Below are 24,205 nucleotides of genomic sequence, written 5' to 3'. Positions count from 1 at the left end.
TCACTGATTTGTTTTTGTTTTGTTTTTAAATGTCAGAAATGTATATTTGTGAATGTTGAGATGTTATATTGGTTTCACTGGTAAAAATAAATAATTGAAATGGGTATATATTTGTTTTTTGTTAAGTTGCCTAATAATTATGCACAGTAATAGTCACCTGCACACACAGATATCCCCCTAAAATAGCTATAACTAAAAACAAACTAAAAACTACTTCCAAAACTATTCAGCTTTGATATTAATGAGTTTTTTGGGTTCATTGAGAACATGGTTGTTGTTCAATAATAAAATTAATCCTCAAAAATACAACTTGCCTAATAATTCTGCACTCCCTGTATATATATCAAGCCTCTATTGTATTTCTGCATATACTTATATTTTAACAAATTGTTTTTCACAAGTCTCAGATGATATTTTGACTTTTTTTAGTTCTTTGTCAGAATATAATTTTATATGTACATCTAATTATTATTGTTGTTCCTTCAAAATGGCTTAATATAGTCATTTTAATTCTCTGTTTCTTCGTGCATATCCCAGCATTCCATTTTTATCCCCCTCTACAAAATTTTAAAAATTATGATGACTTCATAATAATTCTCTGCCTAATGTGAAAATTAATTTTAGAATTAAATTATAAATGATAGTATACTTTAGCAAATAAGCAATAATCAGAGGCTTTTTTTATATATTTTGTCATCTCCATTTTGGTCCTTTATATAGGTTGATATACCTTTAAGAATATAGGTGCTAGTGTTTCCTACTTTTTTCTCTTTAAATAGGTGTGCACAGGTGTTTCCATATGCGGTGATCAAGTGCTGAGGCACGAAACATGTTTGCAAACTGGTGTCTCTGTACACACTGAGGCCTAGATTTGGAGTTCGGCGGTAGCCGTCAAAACCAGCGTTAGAGGCTCCTAACGCTGGTTTTGGCCGCCCGCTGGTATTTGGAGTCAGTGATTAAAGGGTCTAACGCTCACTTTTCAGCCGCAACTTTTCCATACCGCAGATCCCCCTACGCCATTTGCGTAGCCTATCTTTTCAATGGGATCTTTCTAACGCCGGTATTTAGAGTCGTTTCTGCAGTGAGCGTTAGAGCTCTAACGACAAAACTCCAGCCGCCTGAAAATAGCAGGAGTTAAGAGCTTTCTGGCTAACGCCGGTTTATAAAGCTCTTAACTACTGTACTCTAAAGTACACTAACACCCATAAACTACCTATGTACCCCTAAACCGAGCTCCCCCCATCGCCGCAACTCGATTAAAAAATTTTAACCCCTAATCTGCCGACCGCCACCTACGTTATACTTATGTACCCCTAATCTGCTGCCCCTAACCCCGCCGACCCCTGTATTACATTTATTAACCCCTAATCTGCCCCCCACAACATCGCCGCCAGCTACTTAAAATAATTAACCCCTAATCTTCCGACCGCAAAGCGCCGCCACCTACGTTATCCCTATGTACCCCTAATCTGCTGCCCCTAACACCGCCGACCCCTATATTATATTTATTAACCCCTAATCTGCCCCCCTCAACGTCGCCGACACCTACCTACACTTATTAACTCCTAATCTGCCGAGCGGAGCTCACCGCTATTCTAATAAATGTATTAACCCCTAAAGCTAAGTCTAACCCTAACACTAACACCCCCCTAACTTAAATATAATTTACATCTAACGAAATAAATTAACTCTTATTAAATAACTTATTCCTATTTAAAGCTAAATACTTACCTGTAAAATAAATCCTAATATAGCTACAATATAAATTATAATTATATTATAGCTATTTTAGGATTAATATTTATTTTACAGGCAACTTGGTATTTATTTTAACTAGGTACAATAGCTATTAAATAGTTAAGAACTATTTAATAGCTACCTAGTTAAAATAATTACAAATTTACCTGTAAAGTAAATCCTAACCTAAGATATAATTAAACCTAACACTACCCTATCAATAAAATAATTAAATAAACTACCTACAATTACCTACAATTAACCTAACACTACACTATCAATAAATTAATTAAACACAATTGCTACAAATAAATACAATTAAATAAACTAGCTAAAGTACAAAAAATAAAAAAGAACTAAGTTACAGAAAATAAAAAAATATTTACAAACATAAGAAAAATATTACAACAATTTTAAACTAATTACACCTACTCTAAGCCCCCTAATAAAATAACAAACACCCCCAAAATAAAAAATTCCCGACCCTATTCTAAATTAAAAAAGTTACAAGCTCTTTTACCTTACCAGCCCTGAACAGGGCCCTTTGCGGGCATGCCCCAAGAATTTCAGCTCTTTTGCCTGTAAAAGAATAAATACAATAACCCCCCCCCCAACATTACAACCCACCACCCACATACCCCTAATCTAACCCAAACCCCCCTTAAATAAACCTAACACTAAGCCCCTGAAGATCTTCCTACCTTGTCTTCACCATCCAGGTATCACCGATCCGTCCTGGCTCCAAGATCTTCATCCAACCCAAGCGGGGGTTGGCGATCCATAATCCGGTGCTGAAGAGGTCCAGAAGAGGCTCCAAAGTCTTCCTCCTATCCGGCAAGAAGAGGACATCCGGACCGGCAAACATCTTCTCCAAGCGGCATCTTCGATCTTCTTCCATCCGGTGCGGAGCGGGTCCATCTTGAAGCAGGCGACGCGGATCCATCCTCTTCTTCCGATGTCTCCCGACTAATGACGGTTCCTTTAAGGGACGTCATCCAAGATGGCGTCCCTCAAATTCCGATTGGCTGATAGGATTCTATCAGCCAATCGGAATTAAGGTAGGAATTTTCTAATTGGCTGATGGAATCAGCCAATCAGAATCTAGTTCAATCCGATTGGCCGATCCAATCAGCCAATCAGATTGAGCTCGCATTCTATTGGCTGATCGGAACAGCCAATAGAATGCGAGCTCAATCTGATTGGCTGATCGGATCAGCCAATCGGATTGAACTTGAATCTGATTGGCTGATTTCATCAGCCAATCAGAATTTTCCTACCTTAATTCAGATTGCTGATAGAATCCTATCAGCCAATCGGAATTCGACGGACGCCATCTTGGATGACGTCCCTTAAAGGAACCGTCATTTGTTGGGAAGTCGTCGGTGAGAAGATGGAATGTTCCCGTGTCGGCGGGATGAACTACATGGATCCGAAGAAAGAAGATTGAAGATGCCGCTTGATAGAAGACTTCAGTCGGATCATGGACCTCTTCAGCTCCCGCTTGGATGAAGACTTTAGCCGGATCATGGACATCTTCAGCCCCCCGCTTGGGCTTGGATCAAGACATCGGAGGCTCTTCTGGATCGATCGGTGAACCCGGCATTGGTGAAGACAAGGTAGGGAGATCTTCAGGGGCTTAGAGTTAGGTTTATTTAAGGGGGGTTTGGGTTAGATTAAGGGGTATGTGGGTGGTGGGTTGTAATGTTGGGGGGGGGGTATTGTAATGTTTTTTTTTACAGGCAAAAGAGCTGAATTCTTTGGGGCATGCCCGCAAAGGGCCCTTTCAGGGTTGGTAAGGTAAAAGAGCTTTTCTATTTTAATTTTAGATAGGGTAGGGCATTTTTTTATTTTGGGGGTCTTTGTTATTTTTATTAGGGGGCTTAGAGTAGGTGTAATTAGTTTAAAATTGTTTGTAATAATTATCTAATGTTTGTAAATATTTTTTTATTTTTATGTAACTTTGTTCTTTTTTAATTTTTTGTACTTTGAGTTAGTTTATTTCATTGTATTTATTGTAGGTATTGTATTTAATTAATTTGTTGATAGTGTAGTGTTAGGTTTAATTGTAGATAATTGTAGGTAGGTTTATTTAATTTATTTATTGATAGTGTAGTGTTAGTTTAATTGTAACTTAGGTTAGGATTTATTTTACAGGTAATTTTGTAATTATTTTTAACTAGGTAGCTATTAATAGTTATTAACTATTTAATAGCTATTGTACCTGGTTAAAATAAATACAAAGTTTGCCTGTAAAATAATATTAATCCTAAAATAGCTACAATATAATTATAATTTATATTGTAGCTATATTAGGATTTATTTTACAGGTAAGTATTTAGCTTTAAATAGGAATAATTTATTTAATAAGAGTTAATTTATTTTGTTAGATTTAAATTATATTTAACTTAGGGGGATGTTAGTGTTAGGGTTAGACTTAGCTTTAGGGGTTAATACATTTATTAGAGTAGCGGTGCGGTCCCGGTCGGCAGATTAGGGGTTAATAATTGTAGGTAGGTGGAAGGCGACGTTGGGGCGGGCAGATTAGGGGTTAAAAAATATAATATAGGGGTCGGCGGTGTTAGGGGCAGCAGATTAGGGGTACATAGGGATAACGTAGTTGCGGAGGTGTATGGAGCGGTAGATTAGGGGTTAATAATAATATTGCAGGGGTCAGCGTAGTGGGGGGCAGCAGATTAGAGGTTAATAAATATAATATAGGGGGTCTGCGGTGTTAGGGGCAGCGAGATTAGGGGTCATAGGGATACACGTAGGTTGCGGCGGTGTACGGATCGGCAGATTAGGGGGTTAATAATAATATGCAGGGGTCAGCGATAGCGGGGGCGGCAGATTAGGGGTTATAAGTGTAAGTGTTAGGGGTGTTTAGACTCGGGGTACATGTTAGGGTGTTAGGTGCAGACTTAGGAAGTGTTTCCCCATAGGAAACAATGGGGCTGCGTTAGGGAGCTGAACGCTGCTTTTTTGCAGGTGTTAGTTTTTTTTCAGCTCAAACAGCCCCATTGTTTCCTATGGGGGAATCGTGCACAAGCAAGTTTTTGAAGCTGGCCGCGTCCGTAAACACCCGGCTGGTATCGAGAGTTGCAGTTGCGGTAAAAATGCTCTACGCTCCTTTTTTGGAGCCTAACGCAGCATTTGTTTGAACTCTCGATACCAGAGTTAAATTTATGGTGCGGCCAGAAAAAAGCCCGCGGAGCGTTAACAGCCCTTTTACCGCCGAACTCCAAATCTAGGCCTGAGTTAACTTTTTAACTCTTTTATTCTTGGTACTACGATGTGATTTTTACTTGGATTTATAAGATTAAAGATTTTTTTACCTTTTACTGAGCAGGTGTCTGTGGACTGTTTTGCGCTTATTTTCCCTACTGGTTTTCTATTTCTACATGAGTGTTTGCAGACACTCGGATCTAGCAGCTGCAGCAGTTCTTAGCCTCCCTGCATCCACCCACTCTCTATTGTGCCGGTCAGAGGTCATAACGGACCACGCAGAGGATCGACAGATTTCAAAGAGAAGTGAGACACTTAGGTGAGCTGTGCTTTGTGGCGCTCAGGTAAGGTTTTTTGTTTTATATATATATATATATATATATATATATATATATATATATATATATGTCCATTCAAGCCCTTTGCAGTCGTGTAGATGAAAACACCAACAATCATATTTATGCAATATTCATATTTAATAAAGTGTTATTATTAGATACACATATAAATATCTATTTAAGAATAAATAGAACATATTCTTCCATCTGAAGAACATTGGAATGTGAAAATTCATAATTCATGTGCATTTAAATAAACGTGATTGGCTTAGAATGCAAATATGGGTGTGTTTTTTTTTCCGGTTTTAGGCTCATTGAAGTCTAAGGGAGAATACATTAATGAGGTCGCGATATTTAAAGTTCAAATCTATCTGCACGTCAGGTTTTCGCTTGCGTGGAAACCTTTTATTTTCAACTTGTAATACGAGCGCAACCCAGCACCTGCAAAAAGCCTCTGTCTATCGAAGTTAACGCGTGAGCGGGAACACTAAATAGCGCTCAAATCGTTATCTAGCCCTTAGTTAGGCTATTACTTACCTTGCTTGCCTGCACTATTGCTGATAGGAAACTTCAATATAAGCCCAAAAAGGTAATTTGGACCATCTTTGCTTGTATCACAACAAGACGTTTTGGGAAAAAAAATGAAGGTACCATTGCTGAAAAGAAAAAGAGTGCTAGATGACATTGTGCCAGGAGGGAACTTAAAGGGACAGTCTACTCCAGAATTTTAATTGTTTAAAAAGATAGATAATCCCTTTATTACCCATTGCCCAGTTTTGCATAACCAACACGGTTATAATAATACATGTTTTACCTCTGTGATTACCTTGTATCTAAGCCTCTGCAGACTGCCTTCTTATATTATTTCAGTTCTTTTGACAGACTTGCATTTTAGCCAATCAGTGCCCTTTCATTAGTAACTTCATGAGTGTGAGCACAGTGTTATCTATTTGGCACAAATGAACAAACGCTTTCTAGCTGTGAAAAACTGTCAAAAGCATTCAGATAAGAGGCGGTCTTCAAGGGATTAGAAATTAGCAAATTAGTCTACCTAGGTTTAGCTTTTCAACTAAGTATACCAAGAGAATAAAGCAAATTTTATGATAAAAGTAAATTGCAAAGTTGTTTAAAATGACATGCGCTATCTGAATTATGAAAGTTTAATTTTGACTTGATGTCACTTTCAGCAGTGTCTAAGTTGAAAGAGAGCCTTTAATATATTTTAATTACATTGCTATAAACAAAACAGATCCTGAGCTTTTTTATAGCTGCCATTTATTAATTCACATAAGACAATGGGTTTTCAAATAGGTAACATGACAGATCAATATTATATATGCTATAATATTAAAAAACAACCAGAAATTTGCATATATCTTTCAAGCAACTACCAAAACAATACATTGACCACAAAAAAGGGAAGAAAAAAAAAACTAAGCACACACTTTAAAAACAAACAATTTAAATTATAATAAATATATGTTACATTTTTTGCAGTTTATTTTCTTTTAGCACAGTAGCACAGAATCTCTTGCCTCTGCCATCACTTCATGCTGTTCTCAGAGGCATAAGCTAAATAACTAGTCACTCAGTCAGGTCTCTAAAGGATATAGAACGGAAAGGTTCCTCAGTGGTGCCAGCTGTGATTCTCATTAGTTGCAATAACAATGCCGTTAAATCAATGGTATCATCCTTCAGTTGACAGATTTCAACCACTGAAAATGCAGACAATTCTTCATACAAATGTCTACAACTTTCTAATAGTATGATGCACTAAAATCCTCACAGCATCAGTCTTATTTGAAGTCTGTTACATCGAGAGACACGACCATGATTATCACATAACCGTTGGAAAAAAATCACGTGTTCTTCTAAAGTTACACCCCTCTAAGGCTGCTTTTTTTTGGCTTGAGGCCTTCGTGATTCTTGTAGTGAATGTATTGTCCTTTAAGGCATAGAGTGGGGTTGAGGGTACAGTTGTTTGTTCTTAAAATGAAATCCTCTTCTTGACTTTTACAGTCCTGATGCAATAGTTAAAGACATGCTACAAACTGAGACCTTGCAGGGGGATGTTTCTGCTGAAAAGATGGAAAGTTATTTAATTTTCCAACATATTTGTCTTCAATACACTCAGGTGTCATGTGAATCTTGTAGTTCCCCGTCAACTGACTAGAACTTCATGGATATCTGTAGAAATCATAGCTCTTCTTTACTGTTTTTTTTTTTTTTTTACTTTGGCAGATTGCCTCTGTGAAGTTCCTCCTGAAGGAAGACCTATGAATGTTGAAAGAAAATAAAAGTAAATGCTCATGACATGTTTATCATAAAAAAAAATCTTAAAGAAAATTAATATTATTTTCTGTTCACATGTATTTTAGTTCTGCTTCATTCAAAATGATGAAGATAGAATAAGATTTTAAAAGCACAGCACAGAGAAAGCCATGGCTTGATCTTCCTAAACCAAAGATCCAGGTTACCATCAGAAACATCCCTGCCTTTAAGAGGCTCTAAGTAGAGAAATGGTCTAAAAACCATTGTTTTTCAGTTATTGGAGCTCTACAAAACATCTCCAAAAATGGCAGCAATAGTGATTTGGATTATTCTTCACAGAAGAGCCCATCCAGTGCAAATTCAAATCCACAACTAGTTTATAGTAGAGAATTAAAATCCCATGTGATGAGCTGCATTTTGCAGTATCCTGTGTTGAGTAAGAATTCCAATATCTTTAAAGTCAAAAGAACACACCAATTACATCTGTAAATGCTGTACACTAGAGTGTTTATGAAACTCAAATTGTTTCTTTCATGATTCCAATAGAGCATACAATTTTGAACAAATTTCTAATTTAATTGTATTATCAAATTTTCTTCATTCACGTTGTATCGTTTGTTGAAAAGCAGGGACATATGCTTTCTAAAGCACTTTATGACTCCTGTTTTGCAAGAATGTTATTCATTTGCAAGAGTACTATATGGCAGCATTATTTCCTACCATTTAGTGCTCAGATGCCTACCTTGGTATCTCTTAAACACAGAATATCATAGGAACCAAGCAAATTTGATAATTGAAGTAAATTGGAAGTAAATTGGAAACTTTTTAAAAATGTTATGCTCTGTCTGAAGCACAGAAGAAAATGTTTGGGTTTCAGATCCCTTTAATTCCCTAAACTGGACAACAGTGATAAATTAAATCAGGGATGGCTAACTGATGGCCAATGGGCCACATGTGGCCCTCTGCCCTAGCTTCTGTGGCCCCAGAGAAAAAGCAAAACAAAGAATGTGTGCTATAATTTTTGTGGCCCCAAGAAAAAATAGAACTAAAAATGTGTGTTTTGGGTAATTCTAGTGGTGGATAAACAAGGTGGCCACAACTCAAAAGAGTCACCTGGAGCGGAGAATAGCAGATAGTGGATACCTTACAACCTTACGTATATCAAACCCTGCGTCACTGGACATTTTTAGAAAATACATTATTATTTGCGTGTAGCAATACAATTATATGTGGCTTGGTTCTAAAATATGATCTGTGGCCTCCATATGTTAGGAATTTGGCCATCACTGAATTATACTATAAAATATGGAGATTGCTTCATAATTTTATATTTTAAATAATCACATTAATTGCATATGCTACAAAACATAGACGAAGAAAGCCTGAGATTATTATAAACTCAAATATATATTCTACTATTACCATATTCTGATCTACAAAATAAAATACAACCATATCATCACTTGCTAAATACGTATATCCTACAATTTCTATGTTGAAATTGCTAGATCAATCTAACAATTTAAACAACATAAACAATAATTACTAAATAAAATATACATCTTGGCCCAGATATAAAGAAAATGCCTCATAGTTACCTTATTAAACCCCTATTTCCTACCCAACCTATTAACTCATTTTTCCTCTTTATAAAATGGTTAAAATAAACAATTCTAAGTTCTTTCCCTCCAACTCCTCTAAGTCGTCACCCTCTTCTTCCTCTTCTTTTTCTGATTAAAGTATAATCGAGAGGGGCAAAAGAGGGACCACTTGTAGATGTTCAAAAAGACAGATATTATCATCCTAAGGTTCAATATAATTTCCAGATCTTATATGAGAGAGGGAAGGGAAAGAAAGAACGAAAAAAAAAATTATTAGAGGATAAGCATTAGTTTTGGAAGACAATTATTCTCCTTAAGATCACCCCTAATGATGTACATAGCCTAAATCAGTACATTTCTATTGATGAGGTCTTTCTAAGTTAAAGAAAGCCCCAGGCCCAGATTATCTACATGTAGAGTTTTATAAGAAGATGAGAGATCAGATTACTCTTAGCCTTACTAATCTATTTAATCAATACTAGTGCGAAGGTAGAATGAACTCTCATTTTTACATCTTCTATAATTCTAATCTTGAAAAAATACAATATCCCTTTTTAAATAATGATTACAAAATCCTGTCTTCTATCATTGCTGAAAAAACTAAAGAAATGTTTAAGTACCCTAATTCCCAGCGATTAAGGTGATTTCATGGTTGGTAGAAATCCGGTTAAAAATCTTTGTAAAGCAACGTTAATCTTAGACTATTTTTGGAATAAACCACAACCTAAAAAAATTACATTCAAGAGTCGATTTAGCATTATTATTGGTGGATGCTGAGAGCGTGTTCAAGAACAAGGGGTCATGGTCTCAAGCTGAAGGGTAGTATATTCAGGAGTAATTTGAGGGTGATTGATTCATGGAATAAACTTCTACGAGAGGTAGTAATGACAAACACTGTGGTCGATTTTAAGAATGCCTGGACAAGCATAAGGCTATCGTACAAATTAGATAAGTTTATACTTTTATTAAATATTGGGCAGACTTGCTGGACCTATAGCTCTTATCTGACATCAATATCTATGTTTCTATTTTTCTATGACTCTATAGTTTGGGACTATTTATTTTCAAACTTGCACTATTTTGGTTTGAAAGGTCACGCTAACATGTTTATACACCTCTTATATAAGAATCCTACCTCAAATATATTAATCAATGGTGATTTAACCTATAGAGTATTATCGACTAAAGGGTCGCTCACGGTACTATTAAGAAAGGAAAGGAAGGGGATATGTTTAGGTGGCAAGAAATTAGTACTATCACTATTTGCAGATGAAACCATTATTTTTTAGTGATAGCAAAGTATACAACACTTTCATCAGATTATTAAGGATTATAGTTCCTTTTTAGGATATAAAATAAAATTAGATAAAGCTGAAAACCACTAGAGGGGCCTCTACGAATATCCTTTTAAGGAAATAGATGAAATCAAATAGTTAGGAATCTTTCTTAGTAGGAATCCTAGCCAATAGTATGGTTTGAATTTTTTATTTTTTTCATATATAGGTAGGCTCAAGAGTAGCAATGGGAGCTAGCTGCTGAATGGTGGCTTCACAAAAATGCCTCTTTTTATTGGTTCACCAGATGTCTTCAGATAGCTCCCTGTAGTGCATAGCTGCTCCTTCAAAAAAATATTTCAAGAGATTGAAGCAAATTGGATAAAATAAGTCAATAGGAAAGTTGTATAAAATCACATGCTCAATTTGAATCATCAATAATAAGAAAAAGAAAAATGGTGAGTTTCATGTCCCTTTAAGATTATGAGAAGTGAAAGATATGTTTAGATTAGTAGAGAAAGCATGTTTTTCAATAACTTGGAGTAAATCCCATTTCAGATTCATAAATTAGCTTTATATTACCCCAGCTAGACTTTCTAGATGGTATATTGATAACAAAATGTTGTGTTCCAAATGCAGTTCCCCACAAGCAGATATTCCACATTGTTTTTGGTCATGTCCCAAGATTTTGGAGCAAAGTCAATTATTGGTAAAATAGAATTTCAGGAAACAGTGTTTCACTTTATGCAAAACATATTTTCTTTCTAAGAAAAGATACGGATAAGCATAATAATAGTAGACTAATCAATACAACCATTCTGAAAAAAACAACTTATTTCTTATAGTGTGACATAGTAGAGAAACTGGGAACAAAATAGACTAGTGGACAAAAAAAGAACAAAACAAAAATCTTGACATTTGAGTTGTCCTTCAGTACACAGGAAAGAAAATCAAACATGAAGATCTTAGGACTTAATTCCTTATAGGAATTAGCAGACTAATTTAGAGAAGGCTGAACTCATTATTGGATTGGATTAAGGATAAATCTACCAAGGGATGAGGATTCCCAGTGTCCTATTCATCCCATGAGAACAGAAAAAGGATGAAGCTGTTCTAAAACTGATCAAAATGCCTAATGTATGGAATGCCAAAGCCTGGGTGACAGAGGTGACTTCATTGACATTTGGAATGTATAGGTTGTTAAGCAAAGATTAGACAACAGAATGATAAACTCATGTCTATGAAAGGAAAAGTAATAAGGGCTTCTAATTATTGTGGAAGATGTTGCATGGGAAGGAGACAATCTGAATACTTGAGTATAACTAGTCTGCAGATGTTCCACCAAATAAACAATGGTATGAAATGCAATAAATAGACAAAATTATATGATTTACAGAGTTTCGCAGAAAAGGGAGTGAAGTTTATACTGACAAAGAACAGCTAGAATAAAAACTCTATTGAGATTCTTAAATTTTATTTATTTTTAGCTTGAAGGCAGCATTTATTTGCACCTTTAACAAAGTGTCAGGGATGTTTATAACCTATAAAAAGGCTAAATATGAAAGTAAAACAAACACATAAGTCAAAATTAAACTTTTATGATTCAGATAGACCATGCAGTTTTAAGACATTTTCCAATTTACTTTCATTATCAAATTGTGTACAGTCTGTTATTACACACATTTTCTGAGGCAGTACACAGCATATATATATATATAATATATATATATATATATATATATATATATATATATATTTGAGTCTGTGATTGGCTAATGGCTGTCACATGGTACAGCAGGCTTGAAAATGGAGGTCATTTTAAAATTTGTCATAAAAAAGAAAAGTAACTGCTGATGATTAATTATAGCCTTTATTAAGTTAAATTAACCAAATTATTTGTATTCAGTGTATCAACCTCATAACAACTTAGTGCAAACATTTTCAAAAGAAATTAAAACTTTGATGTAATTGTTGTTTAATAGTCAAACTCCAACCACCATTTGCCTTATTTAGCAACTGCCCTTCTACACTTGTTACTGAAGTACTCAAATCTTGCCACAGTCATTATGTTAGCAAACAAGTATTGTTCGGTACCTTATTATCTCATCACCTCTGCTGAGGCCAGTTAATGAAGTATTGGTCTGAGGAAATGACTTTGACCCCTAAATGTCACATTTCTAATAAATGTATTACTATTTAAATCCAGGGAGTGTGGAAACTTCATCTCCTTACTATTTAAAGGGACACTGAACACATTTTTTTTCTTTGTGTGATTCTGTCAGAGTGCCAGGAATCAGACTGAGATGAGAAGTGCAAAAATAATCACACCTTTATTAATAGCAAAAAATAATAAAAAGTCCACAAGTCAAATAACAAGCCAGGAATCAAAACCAGAGCTGGTAGTCAGACGAGCCGAGTCAGGAACAAGGAGAACAGCAGAGTCAGGAACAAGCCAGATCAGGAACCAGGAGGGACGTCAGACAGCCAGGTAATACACATGAGCTCTCACAAACAGGTCTGAGACAACGCAAGGGCCAAGCATACTGAACAGAGGCCCTTTAAATAATAAGTGATGACATTACAATTCTGAGACTGCATCCTGTCTCACACGGATGATGTACACCAGTCTGGCCATAAAAGGAAGTGCAGGAAATGAGCAGCATCACACAGTATGCACCAGAGTCAGCAAGAGAGGTGAGTAAAATGGCTGCCAGCAGCACATGGCAAACAAAACAGGGAAAAAACCCTGACAGTACCCCCCTTAACAACCCCTCCCCCACGGAAAGACAAAAGGCTCATTGGGGAAACGGGCATGGAAGGCATGGAGGAGGGCAGGAGCATGAACATCAGAGGAGGGAACCCATGAACACTCCTGCGGACCGTAGCCCCTCCAGTGAACCAAATACTGTATATGGCTCCTGGACATACGAGAGTCAATAATGCTGCTGACCTCATACTCCTCATGGTTGTCAACAAAGATATGACGGGGACGAGGCAACACAGTGGTAAAATGATTACAAACCAATGGTTTCAAGAGGGAGACATGAAAAACATTGGAGATGCGCATTGCAGGAGGAAGGTCAAGAGCGTAGGCCACAGGATTGACCTGTCGGAGTATTCGAAAAGGACCAACACAACGGGAAGCCAGTTTATTGGAAGGCACATGAAGATTCAAGTTGCGGGAGGACAGCCAAACTCTCTCACCAACCTGGTAGAAAGGCGCGGGCAGACGCCTACGATCAGCCTGGAACTTTTGGCACTGCATAGAATCCCGAATATGCACCCACGTGGAATGGAGTTCCCGGAGATGCTCCTCGAAAGCTGGAATACCCTGAGACATGAATGAATCGGGCAACAAGGATGGTTGAAACCCATAATTCACCATGAACGGGGATAACTTGGAGGAAGCATTAATAGCACTATTATGAGCAAACTCTGCCCAAGGTAACAGTTCAGACCAATTATTGTGGTGATCTGAGACATAGCAACGGAGGAACTGTTCTAGAGCTTGATTAGACCGTTCCGCAGCCCCATTGGATAGAGGGTGATATGCAAAGGAGAAGGAAAGCTGGATCCCCATTTGAGCACAAAAGGAATGCCAAAATCTGGAGACAAACTGGCTACCCCGGTCCGACACTATCTCCTTGGGTAACCCATGTAAACGGAAGACCTCCCGGGAAAAAATTGAAGCAAGCTCCTGAGCGGTAGGCAACTTCTTCAAGGGAATGCAATGTGACATTTTAGAAAAAAACGGTCAACCACCATAAAAGTATTGCCATTGGAAACAGGGAGCTCGACAATGAAGTCCATGGAAAGATGTGTCCAAGGACACTCACCATTAGCAATAGGTTGAAGAAGACCCACAGGAAGACGTTGAGGAGTCTTATTCTGTGCACAAACTGAGCAGGAGGCAACATACACAGCAACATCAGAACGAAGACCTGGCCACCAGAATTGTCGAGTGACAGACCAAATCATTTGGTTCTTGCCTGGGTGACCTGCGGCTTTAGGATAGTGGTAAGTGTGCAAAAGTTTAGTTTGAAGATTCTCAGGAACAAAACACTTACCACTAGGTTTCTCAGGAGGTGCATTGGTTTGTGCAGCCAGGATCTCCTCCCCAAGGGAGAAGTTAAATTAGTACGTATGGTAGCCAAAATATGGTCAGGAGGTATAACTGGAGTAGGTACAGACTCCTCCTTGGACAGAGGGGAAAATTGTTGAGAGAGGGCATAAGCCCTAACATTCTTACTACCAGGCAGGTAGGAGACCACATAATTAAACCGAGACAAAAATAGTGCCCATCTGGCCTGTTGGGGCGACAAACGTTTTGCTTCAGATAGATAAGTTAAATTCTTGTGGTCAGTAAGAATGAGCACTGGCACGCTAGTACCCTCGAGAAGATGCCTCCATTCATTGAGTGCCAAAATTATGGCCAGTAATTCCCTGTCGCCAATTTCATAATTGCACTCCACTTGAGACAATTTCTTAGAGAAGAAACCACACGGATGCAAGGGACCGTCAGGCATAGGACGTTGAGACAAGAGGGCACCTACTCCAGTCTCAGACGCATCGACCTCAAGAACGAAAGGCAGGACAGGGTTAGAATGAGCCAGAACTGGAGCGGCAGCAAAGGCAGTCTTAAGACTATCAAAGGCCTTAATGGCAGTAGGTGACCAATGGAGTGGATCATTCTCTTTACGGGTCATGTCATGTGATAGGTTTGACCAAGGAAGAAAAGTTTTTAATAAACTTTCTATTGTAATTGGCGAACCCCAAAAAATGTTGAATAGACCGAAGACCAACTGGGCGAGGCCACTGCAGAACTGCAGATAACTTGTCAGGATCCATGGAGAACCCTGTAACGGAGATAACATAACCTAGGAAGGTTACTTGAGTCTGATGGAACTCACATTTCTCGAGTTTACAAAACAGGCTGTTCTCACGTAGTCTCTGAAGAACCTGTAACATCAGAACGATGAGCTTCAAGTGTGGGTGAGTGTATGAGGATGTCGGCCAAGTACACCACAACACACTGTTGCAACATATCTCGTAGGACATCATTAATAAATTCCTGGAAAACAGCAGGAGCATTACATAGATTATAAGATACTCATAATGCCCGCTCCTGGTGTTAAATGCTGTTTTCCATTCGTGGTCCTCCTTGATTCTAACGAGATTGTACGCTCCTTTCAAATCAAGTTTAGTAAACACTGTAGCTCCCTTGAGGCGGTCAAAGTGTTCCGTAATGAGCGGAATAGGGTACGCATTCTTAATAGTAAGATGATTAAGACCCCTATAATCGATGCATGGTCTTAACTAGCCACCCTTTTTCTTCACAAAGAAGAAGCCAGCCCCTGCAGGAGAGCAGGATTTCTGGATGATCCCCCATGACAGAGCATCGGCAACATACTCCTCCATAGCACAATTCTCCGCAACAGACAGAGGGTAAACCCAGCCCTGAGGAGGAATGGCTCCGGGTTGCAGGTCTATGGCACAATCGTTAGACCGGTGAGGAGGCAACGTACCGGCACGCTCCTTGTCAAAAATGTCTAGGAACTCTCAGTACTCCTCTGGCAATTGAGATACCGAAGAAGTGCACAAGACTTTAACTGGTTTCCGAAGACAAGTGGAAATACATTGCGGAGACCACAACAACATTTCGAACCTGCGCCAGTCGAGACTGGGATTGTGCTTTTGGAGCCAGGGATAACCCAGAAAACCGGAAAATGCGGAGAGTTTATCACCTGGAACTGGAGGGTTTCAAAATGGAGAGCCCCAACAGCCATGGATAACAGAGCAGTTTCGTGAGCAACGAGTGTGGGCTGAAGGAGCCTGCCATCAATGGCCTCAATAGCAAGCGGAACGGACCGAGGCAAAACAGGAATGGAGTGCTTTGATACAAAAGCACTGTCAATGAAATAGCCCGCAGCACTGGAGTCAACAAGAGCCTTGGTGACTATGGAGGAGTCCACCCAGGAAAGGACAACCGTGACCAAAGGTTCTCCTTTAGCAGTTCCGGGGACGAGGATAAACCACCCAAGGTCTGCCCCCGACTGGATCTTAGGTGTGAGCGTTTCCCGGCCATGTAGGACAAGACTTCAAAAGGTGGCCCTGTAACCCAACATAGAGGCAGATCCCCTCCCTCCTCCTAAAGGCCTTCTCCGCCGCGGAGAGATGTGTGAATCCCAACTGCATCGGCTCAGCAGTACCTGGTGACTCGGGACCAGGAGGCATGGGAGGAGAGGGGGCATGGGTGGGAACGAACACGTAGGAGACAACGGAACAGGAGGCTTCCGCAAGCGCTCCTTTAAAGAGGGCCTCTCACTTAGTCTGATGTCAATTAGGATTAAAAAAACACTAATGCCTCAAGATCTTCTGGTAAATCTCTGGTAGAAACTTTGTCTTTAATCGCATCAGAGAGCCCATAAAAGAAGGCGGCAACAAGGGCTTCATTGTTCCAACCTACCTCTGCGGCAAGCGTATGGAACTCAATGGCATACTGAGCAACAGATCTTGTATCTTGCTGAATGGACATGAGTCGTTTAGCAGCAGAGGAGGAGCGAGCCAGAACATCAAAAACCCTTCGAAAGGAGGCCACAAATTCAGGGTAATTTGAAATCACAGGTATATTAGTCTCCCACAAGGGATTAGCCCAGGCAAGAGCTGTGTCAGAGAGTAACAAGATGAGAAATCCCACCTTAGCTCTGTCAGAGGAAACGCCTGAGGTAACATCTCAAAGAAAATGCCCACCTGGTTCAAAAACTCTCTGCACTGATTAGGATCGCCTCCATAACGCTGAGGTAGAGGTTCAGAACTGGACATGCTCCTGGTAGGACTAGTGCAGCAGTGGAAACAGGAGTAGCCATAACTTGCGGGACAATTTGGTCCAAATGTGCAGTGCGAGTCAGCAGGGTTTGCAGAGCTAGTGCAAATTGATCCAAGCGGTGATCCTATTCATCTATCCGGGAAATTATGGCAGGTAAAGGTGTATTATTAGCACCATCAGGAATCATGTCCCTTGCGTAATGTCAGGGTGCCAGGAATCAGACTGAAGTGGAAAAATAATCACACCTTAATTAATAGCAAAAAATAATAAAAAGTCCACAAGTCAAATAACAAGCCAGGAATCAAAACCAGAGCTGGTAGTCAGACGAGCCGAGTCAGGAGCCAAAGCGAGCTGGAATTAGGAACAAGGAGAACAGCAGAGTCAGGAACAAGCCAGAGATCAGGAACCTGGAGGGACGTCAGACAGCCAGGTAATACACAGGAGCTCTCACAAACAGGTCTGAGACAATGCAAGGGCAAAGCATACTGAACAGAGACCCTTTAAATAATAAGTGATGACATCACAATTCTGAGACTGCATCCTGATGTACACCAGTGATGTACACCAGTTTGGCCATAAAAGGAAGTGCAGGAAATGAGCAGCATCACACAGTATGCACCATAGTCAGCAAGAGAGGTGAGTAAAATGGCTGCTAGCAGCACATGGCAAACAAAACAGGGAAAAAACCCTGACAGATTCAGATAGAGCATGCAATTTTAAGCTACTTTCTAATTTACTCCTATTATCAAATGTTCTTCATTCTCTTGGTATCTTTATTTGAAAAGCAAGAATGTAAGTTTAGATGCCTACTACTACTCTGCCCTTAATTTCCATAAGCAACACTACTTCTCTACTCTTATCTCTAATCTTTCTTCAAACCCAAAATATTTGTTCTCCACTTTCAATACTCTTCTCCGCCCTCCCCCACCTCCTAATACAACTTCTCTGTCAGCTCAAGACTTTGCCAACCACTTCAAAAACAAAATCGACTCCATCAGAAATGAAATCAGCTCTCAACATAATTCCATTCTCTCACCCCCACAAATGCTCTAAATCAACCACAACCCACATAACCTTAAACTTAGCTCATTCTCCCCTGTTACTGAGGAAGAAGTTTCGGCACTTAACTGTGCTCTCACCTCACTACCTGTCCTCTTGACCCTATCCCCTCACAGCTACTCCCCTCCCTCTCTGCCACCCTTACCCCTATACACACACTTTCAACCTCTCCCTCAGCACCGGTATATTTCCCTCATCGCTGAAACATGCACTGGTTACACCTATCCTCAAAAAACCTTCCCTTGATCCTACCTCCCCATTTAACTACAGCCCTATTTCCCTCCTCCCTCTTGCATCAAAGCTTCTCGAAAAACTAGCTTATGCACGCCTATCCCATTTCCTTACAATAAACTCCCTCCTTGACCCATTGCAATCTGGATTTCGTCCCCATCACTCCACATAGACAGCAATTGTTAAGGTTACCAACGATCTACTTACAGCAAAATCAAAAGGCCACTTCTCTCTGCTTATCCTCCTTGATCTGTCTGCAGCCTTTGACACTGTTGACCACCCTCTTTTGCACCAAACCCTCCAATCCTTCGGCATCTGTGACACAGCCCTCTCGTGGCTCTCTTCCTACCTGTCAAACCGTACCTTTAGTGTAGCCTTCTCTGGGGCCTCATCTGCCCCGTCACCACTTTCTGTCGGAGTACCACAAGGCTCTGTCCTCGGTCCCCTTCTCTTCTCAATCTACACGTCATCACTAGGTTCCCTAATAAAGTCCCACAGTTTACAATATCATTTGTATGCCGACGACACCCAAATCTACTTCTCTGCACCAGACCAATCTCCTTCCTTGCTAACCCGTGTCACTAACTGTCTCTCTCACATCTCTAACTGAATGTCCTCTCACTACCTCAAGCTAAATCTCTCCAAAACTGAGCTCCTTAATTTCCCCCCTTCTTCTAAACTCTCCACCCCCAATCTCTCTATAACTGTCAAAAACTCCATCATTATCCCTACCCTGCAGCATGCCCGATGTCTCGGGGTCACATTTGACTCAGATCTTTCTTTCACTCCTCACATTCAGTCATTGGCTAAAGCCTGCCATTTCCACCTTAAAAACATCTCTAAAATTAGACACTTCCTTACACAAGGCACAACTAAGATTTTAATCCACTCTCTCATTCTTTCGGTTACTGCAACTCTGTCCTCTCTGGTTTCCCCACCTGCCGCCTACCTCCTTTACAATACATAATGAATGCCTCTGCCAGACTCAACTTTCTTACACGTCGCTCTTCATCTGCTGCACCTCTCTGCCAATCCCTTCACTGGCTTCCTCTTGCCTCTAGGATCAAACACAAAATTCTCATTCTGACATACAAAGCCCTCAACTGCACTGGTCCCCCCCTATATCTCAGACCTTGTCTCCAGATACTCTCCCTCCCGTCCCCTTCGCTCTGCTCACGACCTCCTACTCTCCTCCTCTCTTGTCACCTCATCACACTCCCATTTACAGGACTTCTCCAGACTGGCTCCCATCTTGTGGAACTCTCTGCCTCGCTCCACCAAACTCTCTTCTAGTTTCAAAAGCTTCAAGTGCTCCCTAAAGACTCTACTGTTGCATACAACCTACTCTAACCTTTCTTTATACCAGTTCCTCTCCTCCATTGCTATCTCCTGAACCCCCTTAGCATGTAAGCCTAAGAGTCCAGCTGTTTGTAGATCACCTTCTTAATAGCTGACTACAACAGTGCAACTCTTGGCAGGACCCTCTACCCATTTGATCCCTATAATTGGTTTGTTGTACTCCGTCTTTGTTTATAGCGCTGCAGAATCTGTTGGCGCTCTACAAATAACCGATAATAATAATGCCGGACCATTTTTGGTGAACAACCTAGGTTGTTCTTGCTGATTGGTGGATAAATTCACCCACCAATAAACAAGTGATGTCCAGTGTCTGAACCAAAAAATTGTCTGGCTCCTTAGCTTAGATGCCTTCTTTTTCAAATAACGATAACAAGAGAACAAATTAATATTGATAATAGGAGTAAATTAGAAAGTTGCTTAAAATTGCATGCTCTATCTGAATCATGAAAGAAAAAAAATTGGGTTCAGTGTCCCTTTAACTTTGTATCCTCACACCCTGGTGGCTGTTTATGACTTGATGGGAGTGCAGATTCTAATATACAGGTGTAGAAGGGTTATAGTCTTACAGTCCTCAGATTTGGAAAACTAACTATTTCCAGAGATAAATCACAAGAAAAGGGGTCAAAATATTTTTTTTATATGAAAATCTCAATGTGTTCACTGTCCATTTAAACATGTATTAATTTTGAGTTAAATGTTCCTTTAAGAGTCACCTTAAAGCTATCTATCAGCAAACAAAACGTGTTTGACCTTACATGATGTGTTTTCTTTTATGATGATGTAATAAAGCACTTTTATTTATACTATTTCTACCTGTTTTAAAGTTTGTTTATTGCTGAGTGCAGGACTGGTTGTTAATAGTCACCTGACTATTGGAATTTAAAATGAACCATACAAATTGCACAAACATCAGCATGTATTTTATTTTAAAATCATTTTGCTATTATGACAATGTATCGGTGCAATACAATTATACCAAGATGGCTTCACTTCCTGAAGTGGGTTAGCTAGTCAGGGATGAGATACAGTGAAGAGGTATGAACCTGTGCCATGTTGATGGAATAACGAATTGTTTCCAGGAATGTGAAGTGTCACTTAGCTTTAAATGCACACAATGAAGAAAAAAAAAAAAAAGAACTTTAAGGTAATGTGCTGCATACTTTGTTATAATGATAAATTGCTGCAGTTATTTTTATGTGTGGCTTACATGAGCCTGCTAGCCTTCAAGAATGATTAAAGGGGAAAGTGTACTGTAAAAATTGGTTTCCCCTTAAGTGCTTTTTATACCAACTGCAGTTTAAATGTATAGGGATTGTTACTTATGATTTATTTTTGAAAATGAAATAGATGTTTCTCCTAATTGAAACTACAACTCAATACGAATGGGCTGAGTTTATAGGGAGAGCAGAACTAATTATCTTATCTGCTGTCTTTTGGATGACAAAATAGTAATGTTGTCCATGTTAATCATTGCTATGATATATATTGTTTTATTTTCAGTTTTTCTTATTATTATTCATTATGACGAACCATAATGTTGTAAACTTTCTTATTTAAATTATAAATGTATGTAATGTACCATTATAAATGGACCATGCCTTGTTAGTGTGAGGACAGTAAAGTAATGTTGTTATATACCTTTGTACACTGCAGAGGAAAATCTTGTTACTTTGTAACAATAATATATAAATAACAATATAATAATTATTATTATCATCATCATCATCATCAATAATAATAATAATATTAATAATAATAATATCAATAACAATAATATAATAATAATATCAATAACAATAATAATATTAATAATATCAATAATAATAACAACAACAACAATAATATTAACAACAATATCAATAATAGCTCTTTTATTTTTTATTATTATGATTATTATTATTATTATCAGCAGTTATTTGTAGAGAAGATTTGCTGTCTTTTGGATGCCAAAATAGTATGTTGTCATGTTTATAGTTGCTATGATACATATTGTTTTATTCTCAGTTTTATTATTATTATTATTATTATATTATTCATTGTAATGAATCATAATCTTGTAAAGCTATAATTTTCAATAAAGTTTTGAAAAAAAGTAGTAATAATAATATGGGACCAAGCAAACATCTGTAAGCTTTTCTAACTAAAATGTTAAATTGACATGTTGCATTTTTACTTATAGTGCTGTGCAAAAGGTTTAAATAGAGTCAATTGTTCTTGGGAAACTCCACCACTCTTTTGCAGCACAGATTAGACAGAATACTTGAAACTTCCTTCATTTATCATTTTGAAAGAGGGTTAAACCACACCCATGAAAAACAAACGAGTCCCCTGGCTAGTGGGGGTTGACCTCTCCAGGCGCAGTGCCAGCATCTACTGGTCAAATCCACGGAGTAGAAATATCTAAAGGGCTTAAAAAAACAACAACAAAGTTCTGTGTATTTACAAGAGCATTGAGTATAAATTAGACTGTGCATGCCAAATCGTTGCAAATATCAAAGTGTCTTGTGTTGCATGCATAGGACTAAATAAAATGTATATTTTTGTGGTCCTGAGGAATGAGACTTACACCACTGAATTATTAAATCACTGTGTATATCAAGAACTTCATGGTTCACAAAATTAACAGTATAAAAGAGGAGGGTAAAAAAAATATTTAAAAGTGCATTATACACTTTTTGCTTTTGTGTAAAAATGATCCTTTATCCCACACTCCTAGAGAGATCATTAAGAAAATTCTGCAATGTACAAGGTGCTGCAAATCAACTAGATGATTTAGACAATTTGCAGCATTTTTTAAAATGTAGTTACAGATGTTGCTTTTTGGCCTCTCTAGGGAGCGTGGGGACAAAGTATAATTTTAACACAAAAGCAAAAGAATTTAAAAGTAGAATTATAAAATCCGTACTCGTAGCTTTGAGGCTTGTGGTGCAGGCTCGCACGAGGTGCGTCTGCAGCCACAGATTTAAGAAGCAGAAACTGTTGTTTTTTTTGTCAGACTTGCATGTTCAGAGTGATTGACATGCCCTGCTCTCATGCAATTGGTTGTGCGAGAGCAGTGGTGGAATAGCACAATAAAGCTCTTGTACAATGTTATATTTTGACAGGTGATGCAGCATCACAAGAGGCAATTGCAGATGGACAGGTTCTCTACTTGTGAACTTGTCCTCTTGCTATCACCATAAAGTGTCCCCCTTAATTTCACTTTAAGGAGCAACAGTGTCCCTTTGAATGGGCTATGGCAAATTCAAAGGGGCATATTTACCAAGCAGCAGATGCTGCTTATTTCACATGAATCTTCCGGCTTGCTCCTTAACTCGTCCGCCACCTTTTAGGTGGCGAATGCAATCATCCCGATTCGATTGGGATAATTGACACCCCTGCTAGCGGCCGATTGGCCGCGAATGTGCAGGGGGTGGCATTGCACAAACATTTTCACCAGAAATGCTTGTGCAATGATAAATGCAGACAGAGTACGCTGTTGGCATTTAGCGATGTCAGACAGACATGATTCGCTACAGCGAATCAAGTCCACCCGCCATTTGATAATTCAGGCCCCGAATTATGTTAGATTCAATTGTGCTCAAGGCAAACACATTAACTTTCAACTTGTAATATGCAGAGAAATTAATGTACCCCCGATATTCTTACATCACTCACACTCAAACTTTAGCGCACCATTAATTTAATGTCCCTTTAATGTCATGTAGAGCTGTTTATGGAAAAGCTTATAAGTAAGTTTGTAATAAATTTGATGTTTAAAATTGTATACACAAACATCCACTTCCTGTTAACTTCAAAAATAAAAATAAAAAAATATTTTTGTTTACGTTTAATTAGTGCTCCTTGACAGAATTTTTTTTTAAGTGCACTGTCCATTTCAAATGACTTAAAACTTGAAATTAAACACTCAAAATTAACCCTATAACATGTTTAATTATAAATTGGGCAAACAAAACTATGCAGTCTACTATCCACTTTACATGTTATTTATCCCAGGAGACCAGAGTGTATCTTAAACATGTCAGAACTGTGACAATTACAATGCACTCCACAGTGATTGTTTGATAAGTACAGGACATCATTTATCTGTGCCCCCAATTAGCCATAGCACTGAAGAAAAAATACACCTATTTAAAACGTTTTTCAAGGGCTTTGTGCCTGATTGCTAATAAAATGCACTTTAAACAGTTAAAAACATTTATGTTTTGTAGATATTTTTCAATATAGTGCTTTATTGAGGGTAAATATTCTCCATAAAAAGAAAAAAAAAATACTTTAATGTTTCCT

The 24,205-nt window shown here is 38.5% G+C and overlaps 1 protein-coding gene across 1 annotated transcript in view; it reads right to left on the bottom strand.

Moving 5' to 3' along the window:
• Positions 1 to 6,588: 6,588 nt before the first annotated feature.
• Positions 6,589 to 24,205, bottom strand: part of ERC2 (ELKS/RAB6-interacting/CAST family member 2) — a 1,300,133-nt gene continuing 1,282,516 nt past the window's right edge. Inside the window, exon 17 of the mRNA XM_053720736.1 lies at positions 6,589 to 7,571. The gene's annotated coding sequence lies outside the window, so the exon portion shown is untranslated. The remainder of the gene's footprint in view (positions 7,572 to 24,205) is intronic.

Source organism: Bombina bombina, chromosome 7 (assembly GCF_027579735.1).
Source record: "Bombina bombina isolate aBomBom1 chromosome 7, aBomBom1.pri, whole genome shotgun sequence".
Classification (NCBI taxonomy): Eukaryota; Metazoa; Chordata; class Amphibia; order Anura; family Bombinatoridae; genus Bombina; species Bombina bombina.
This window is presented reverse-complemented; position numbering and strand designations above follow the sequence as displayed.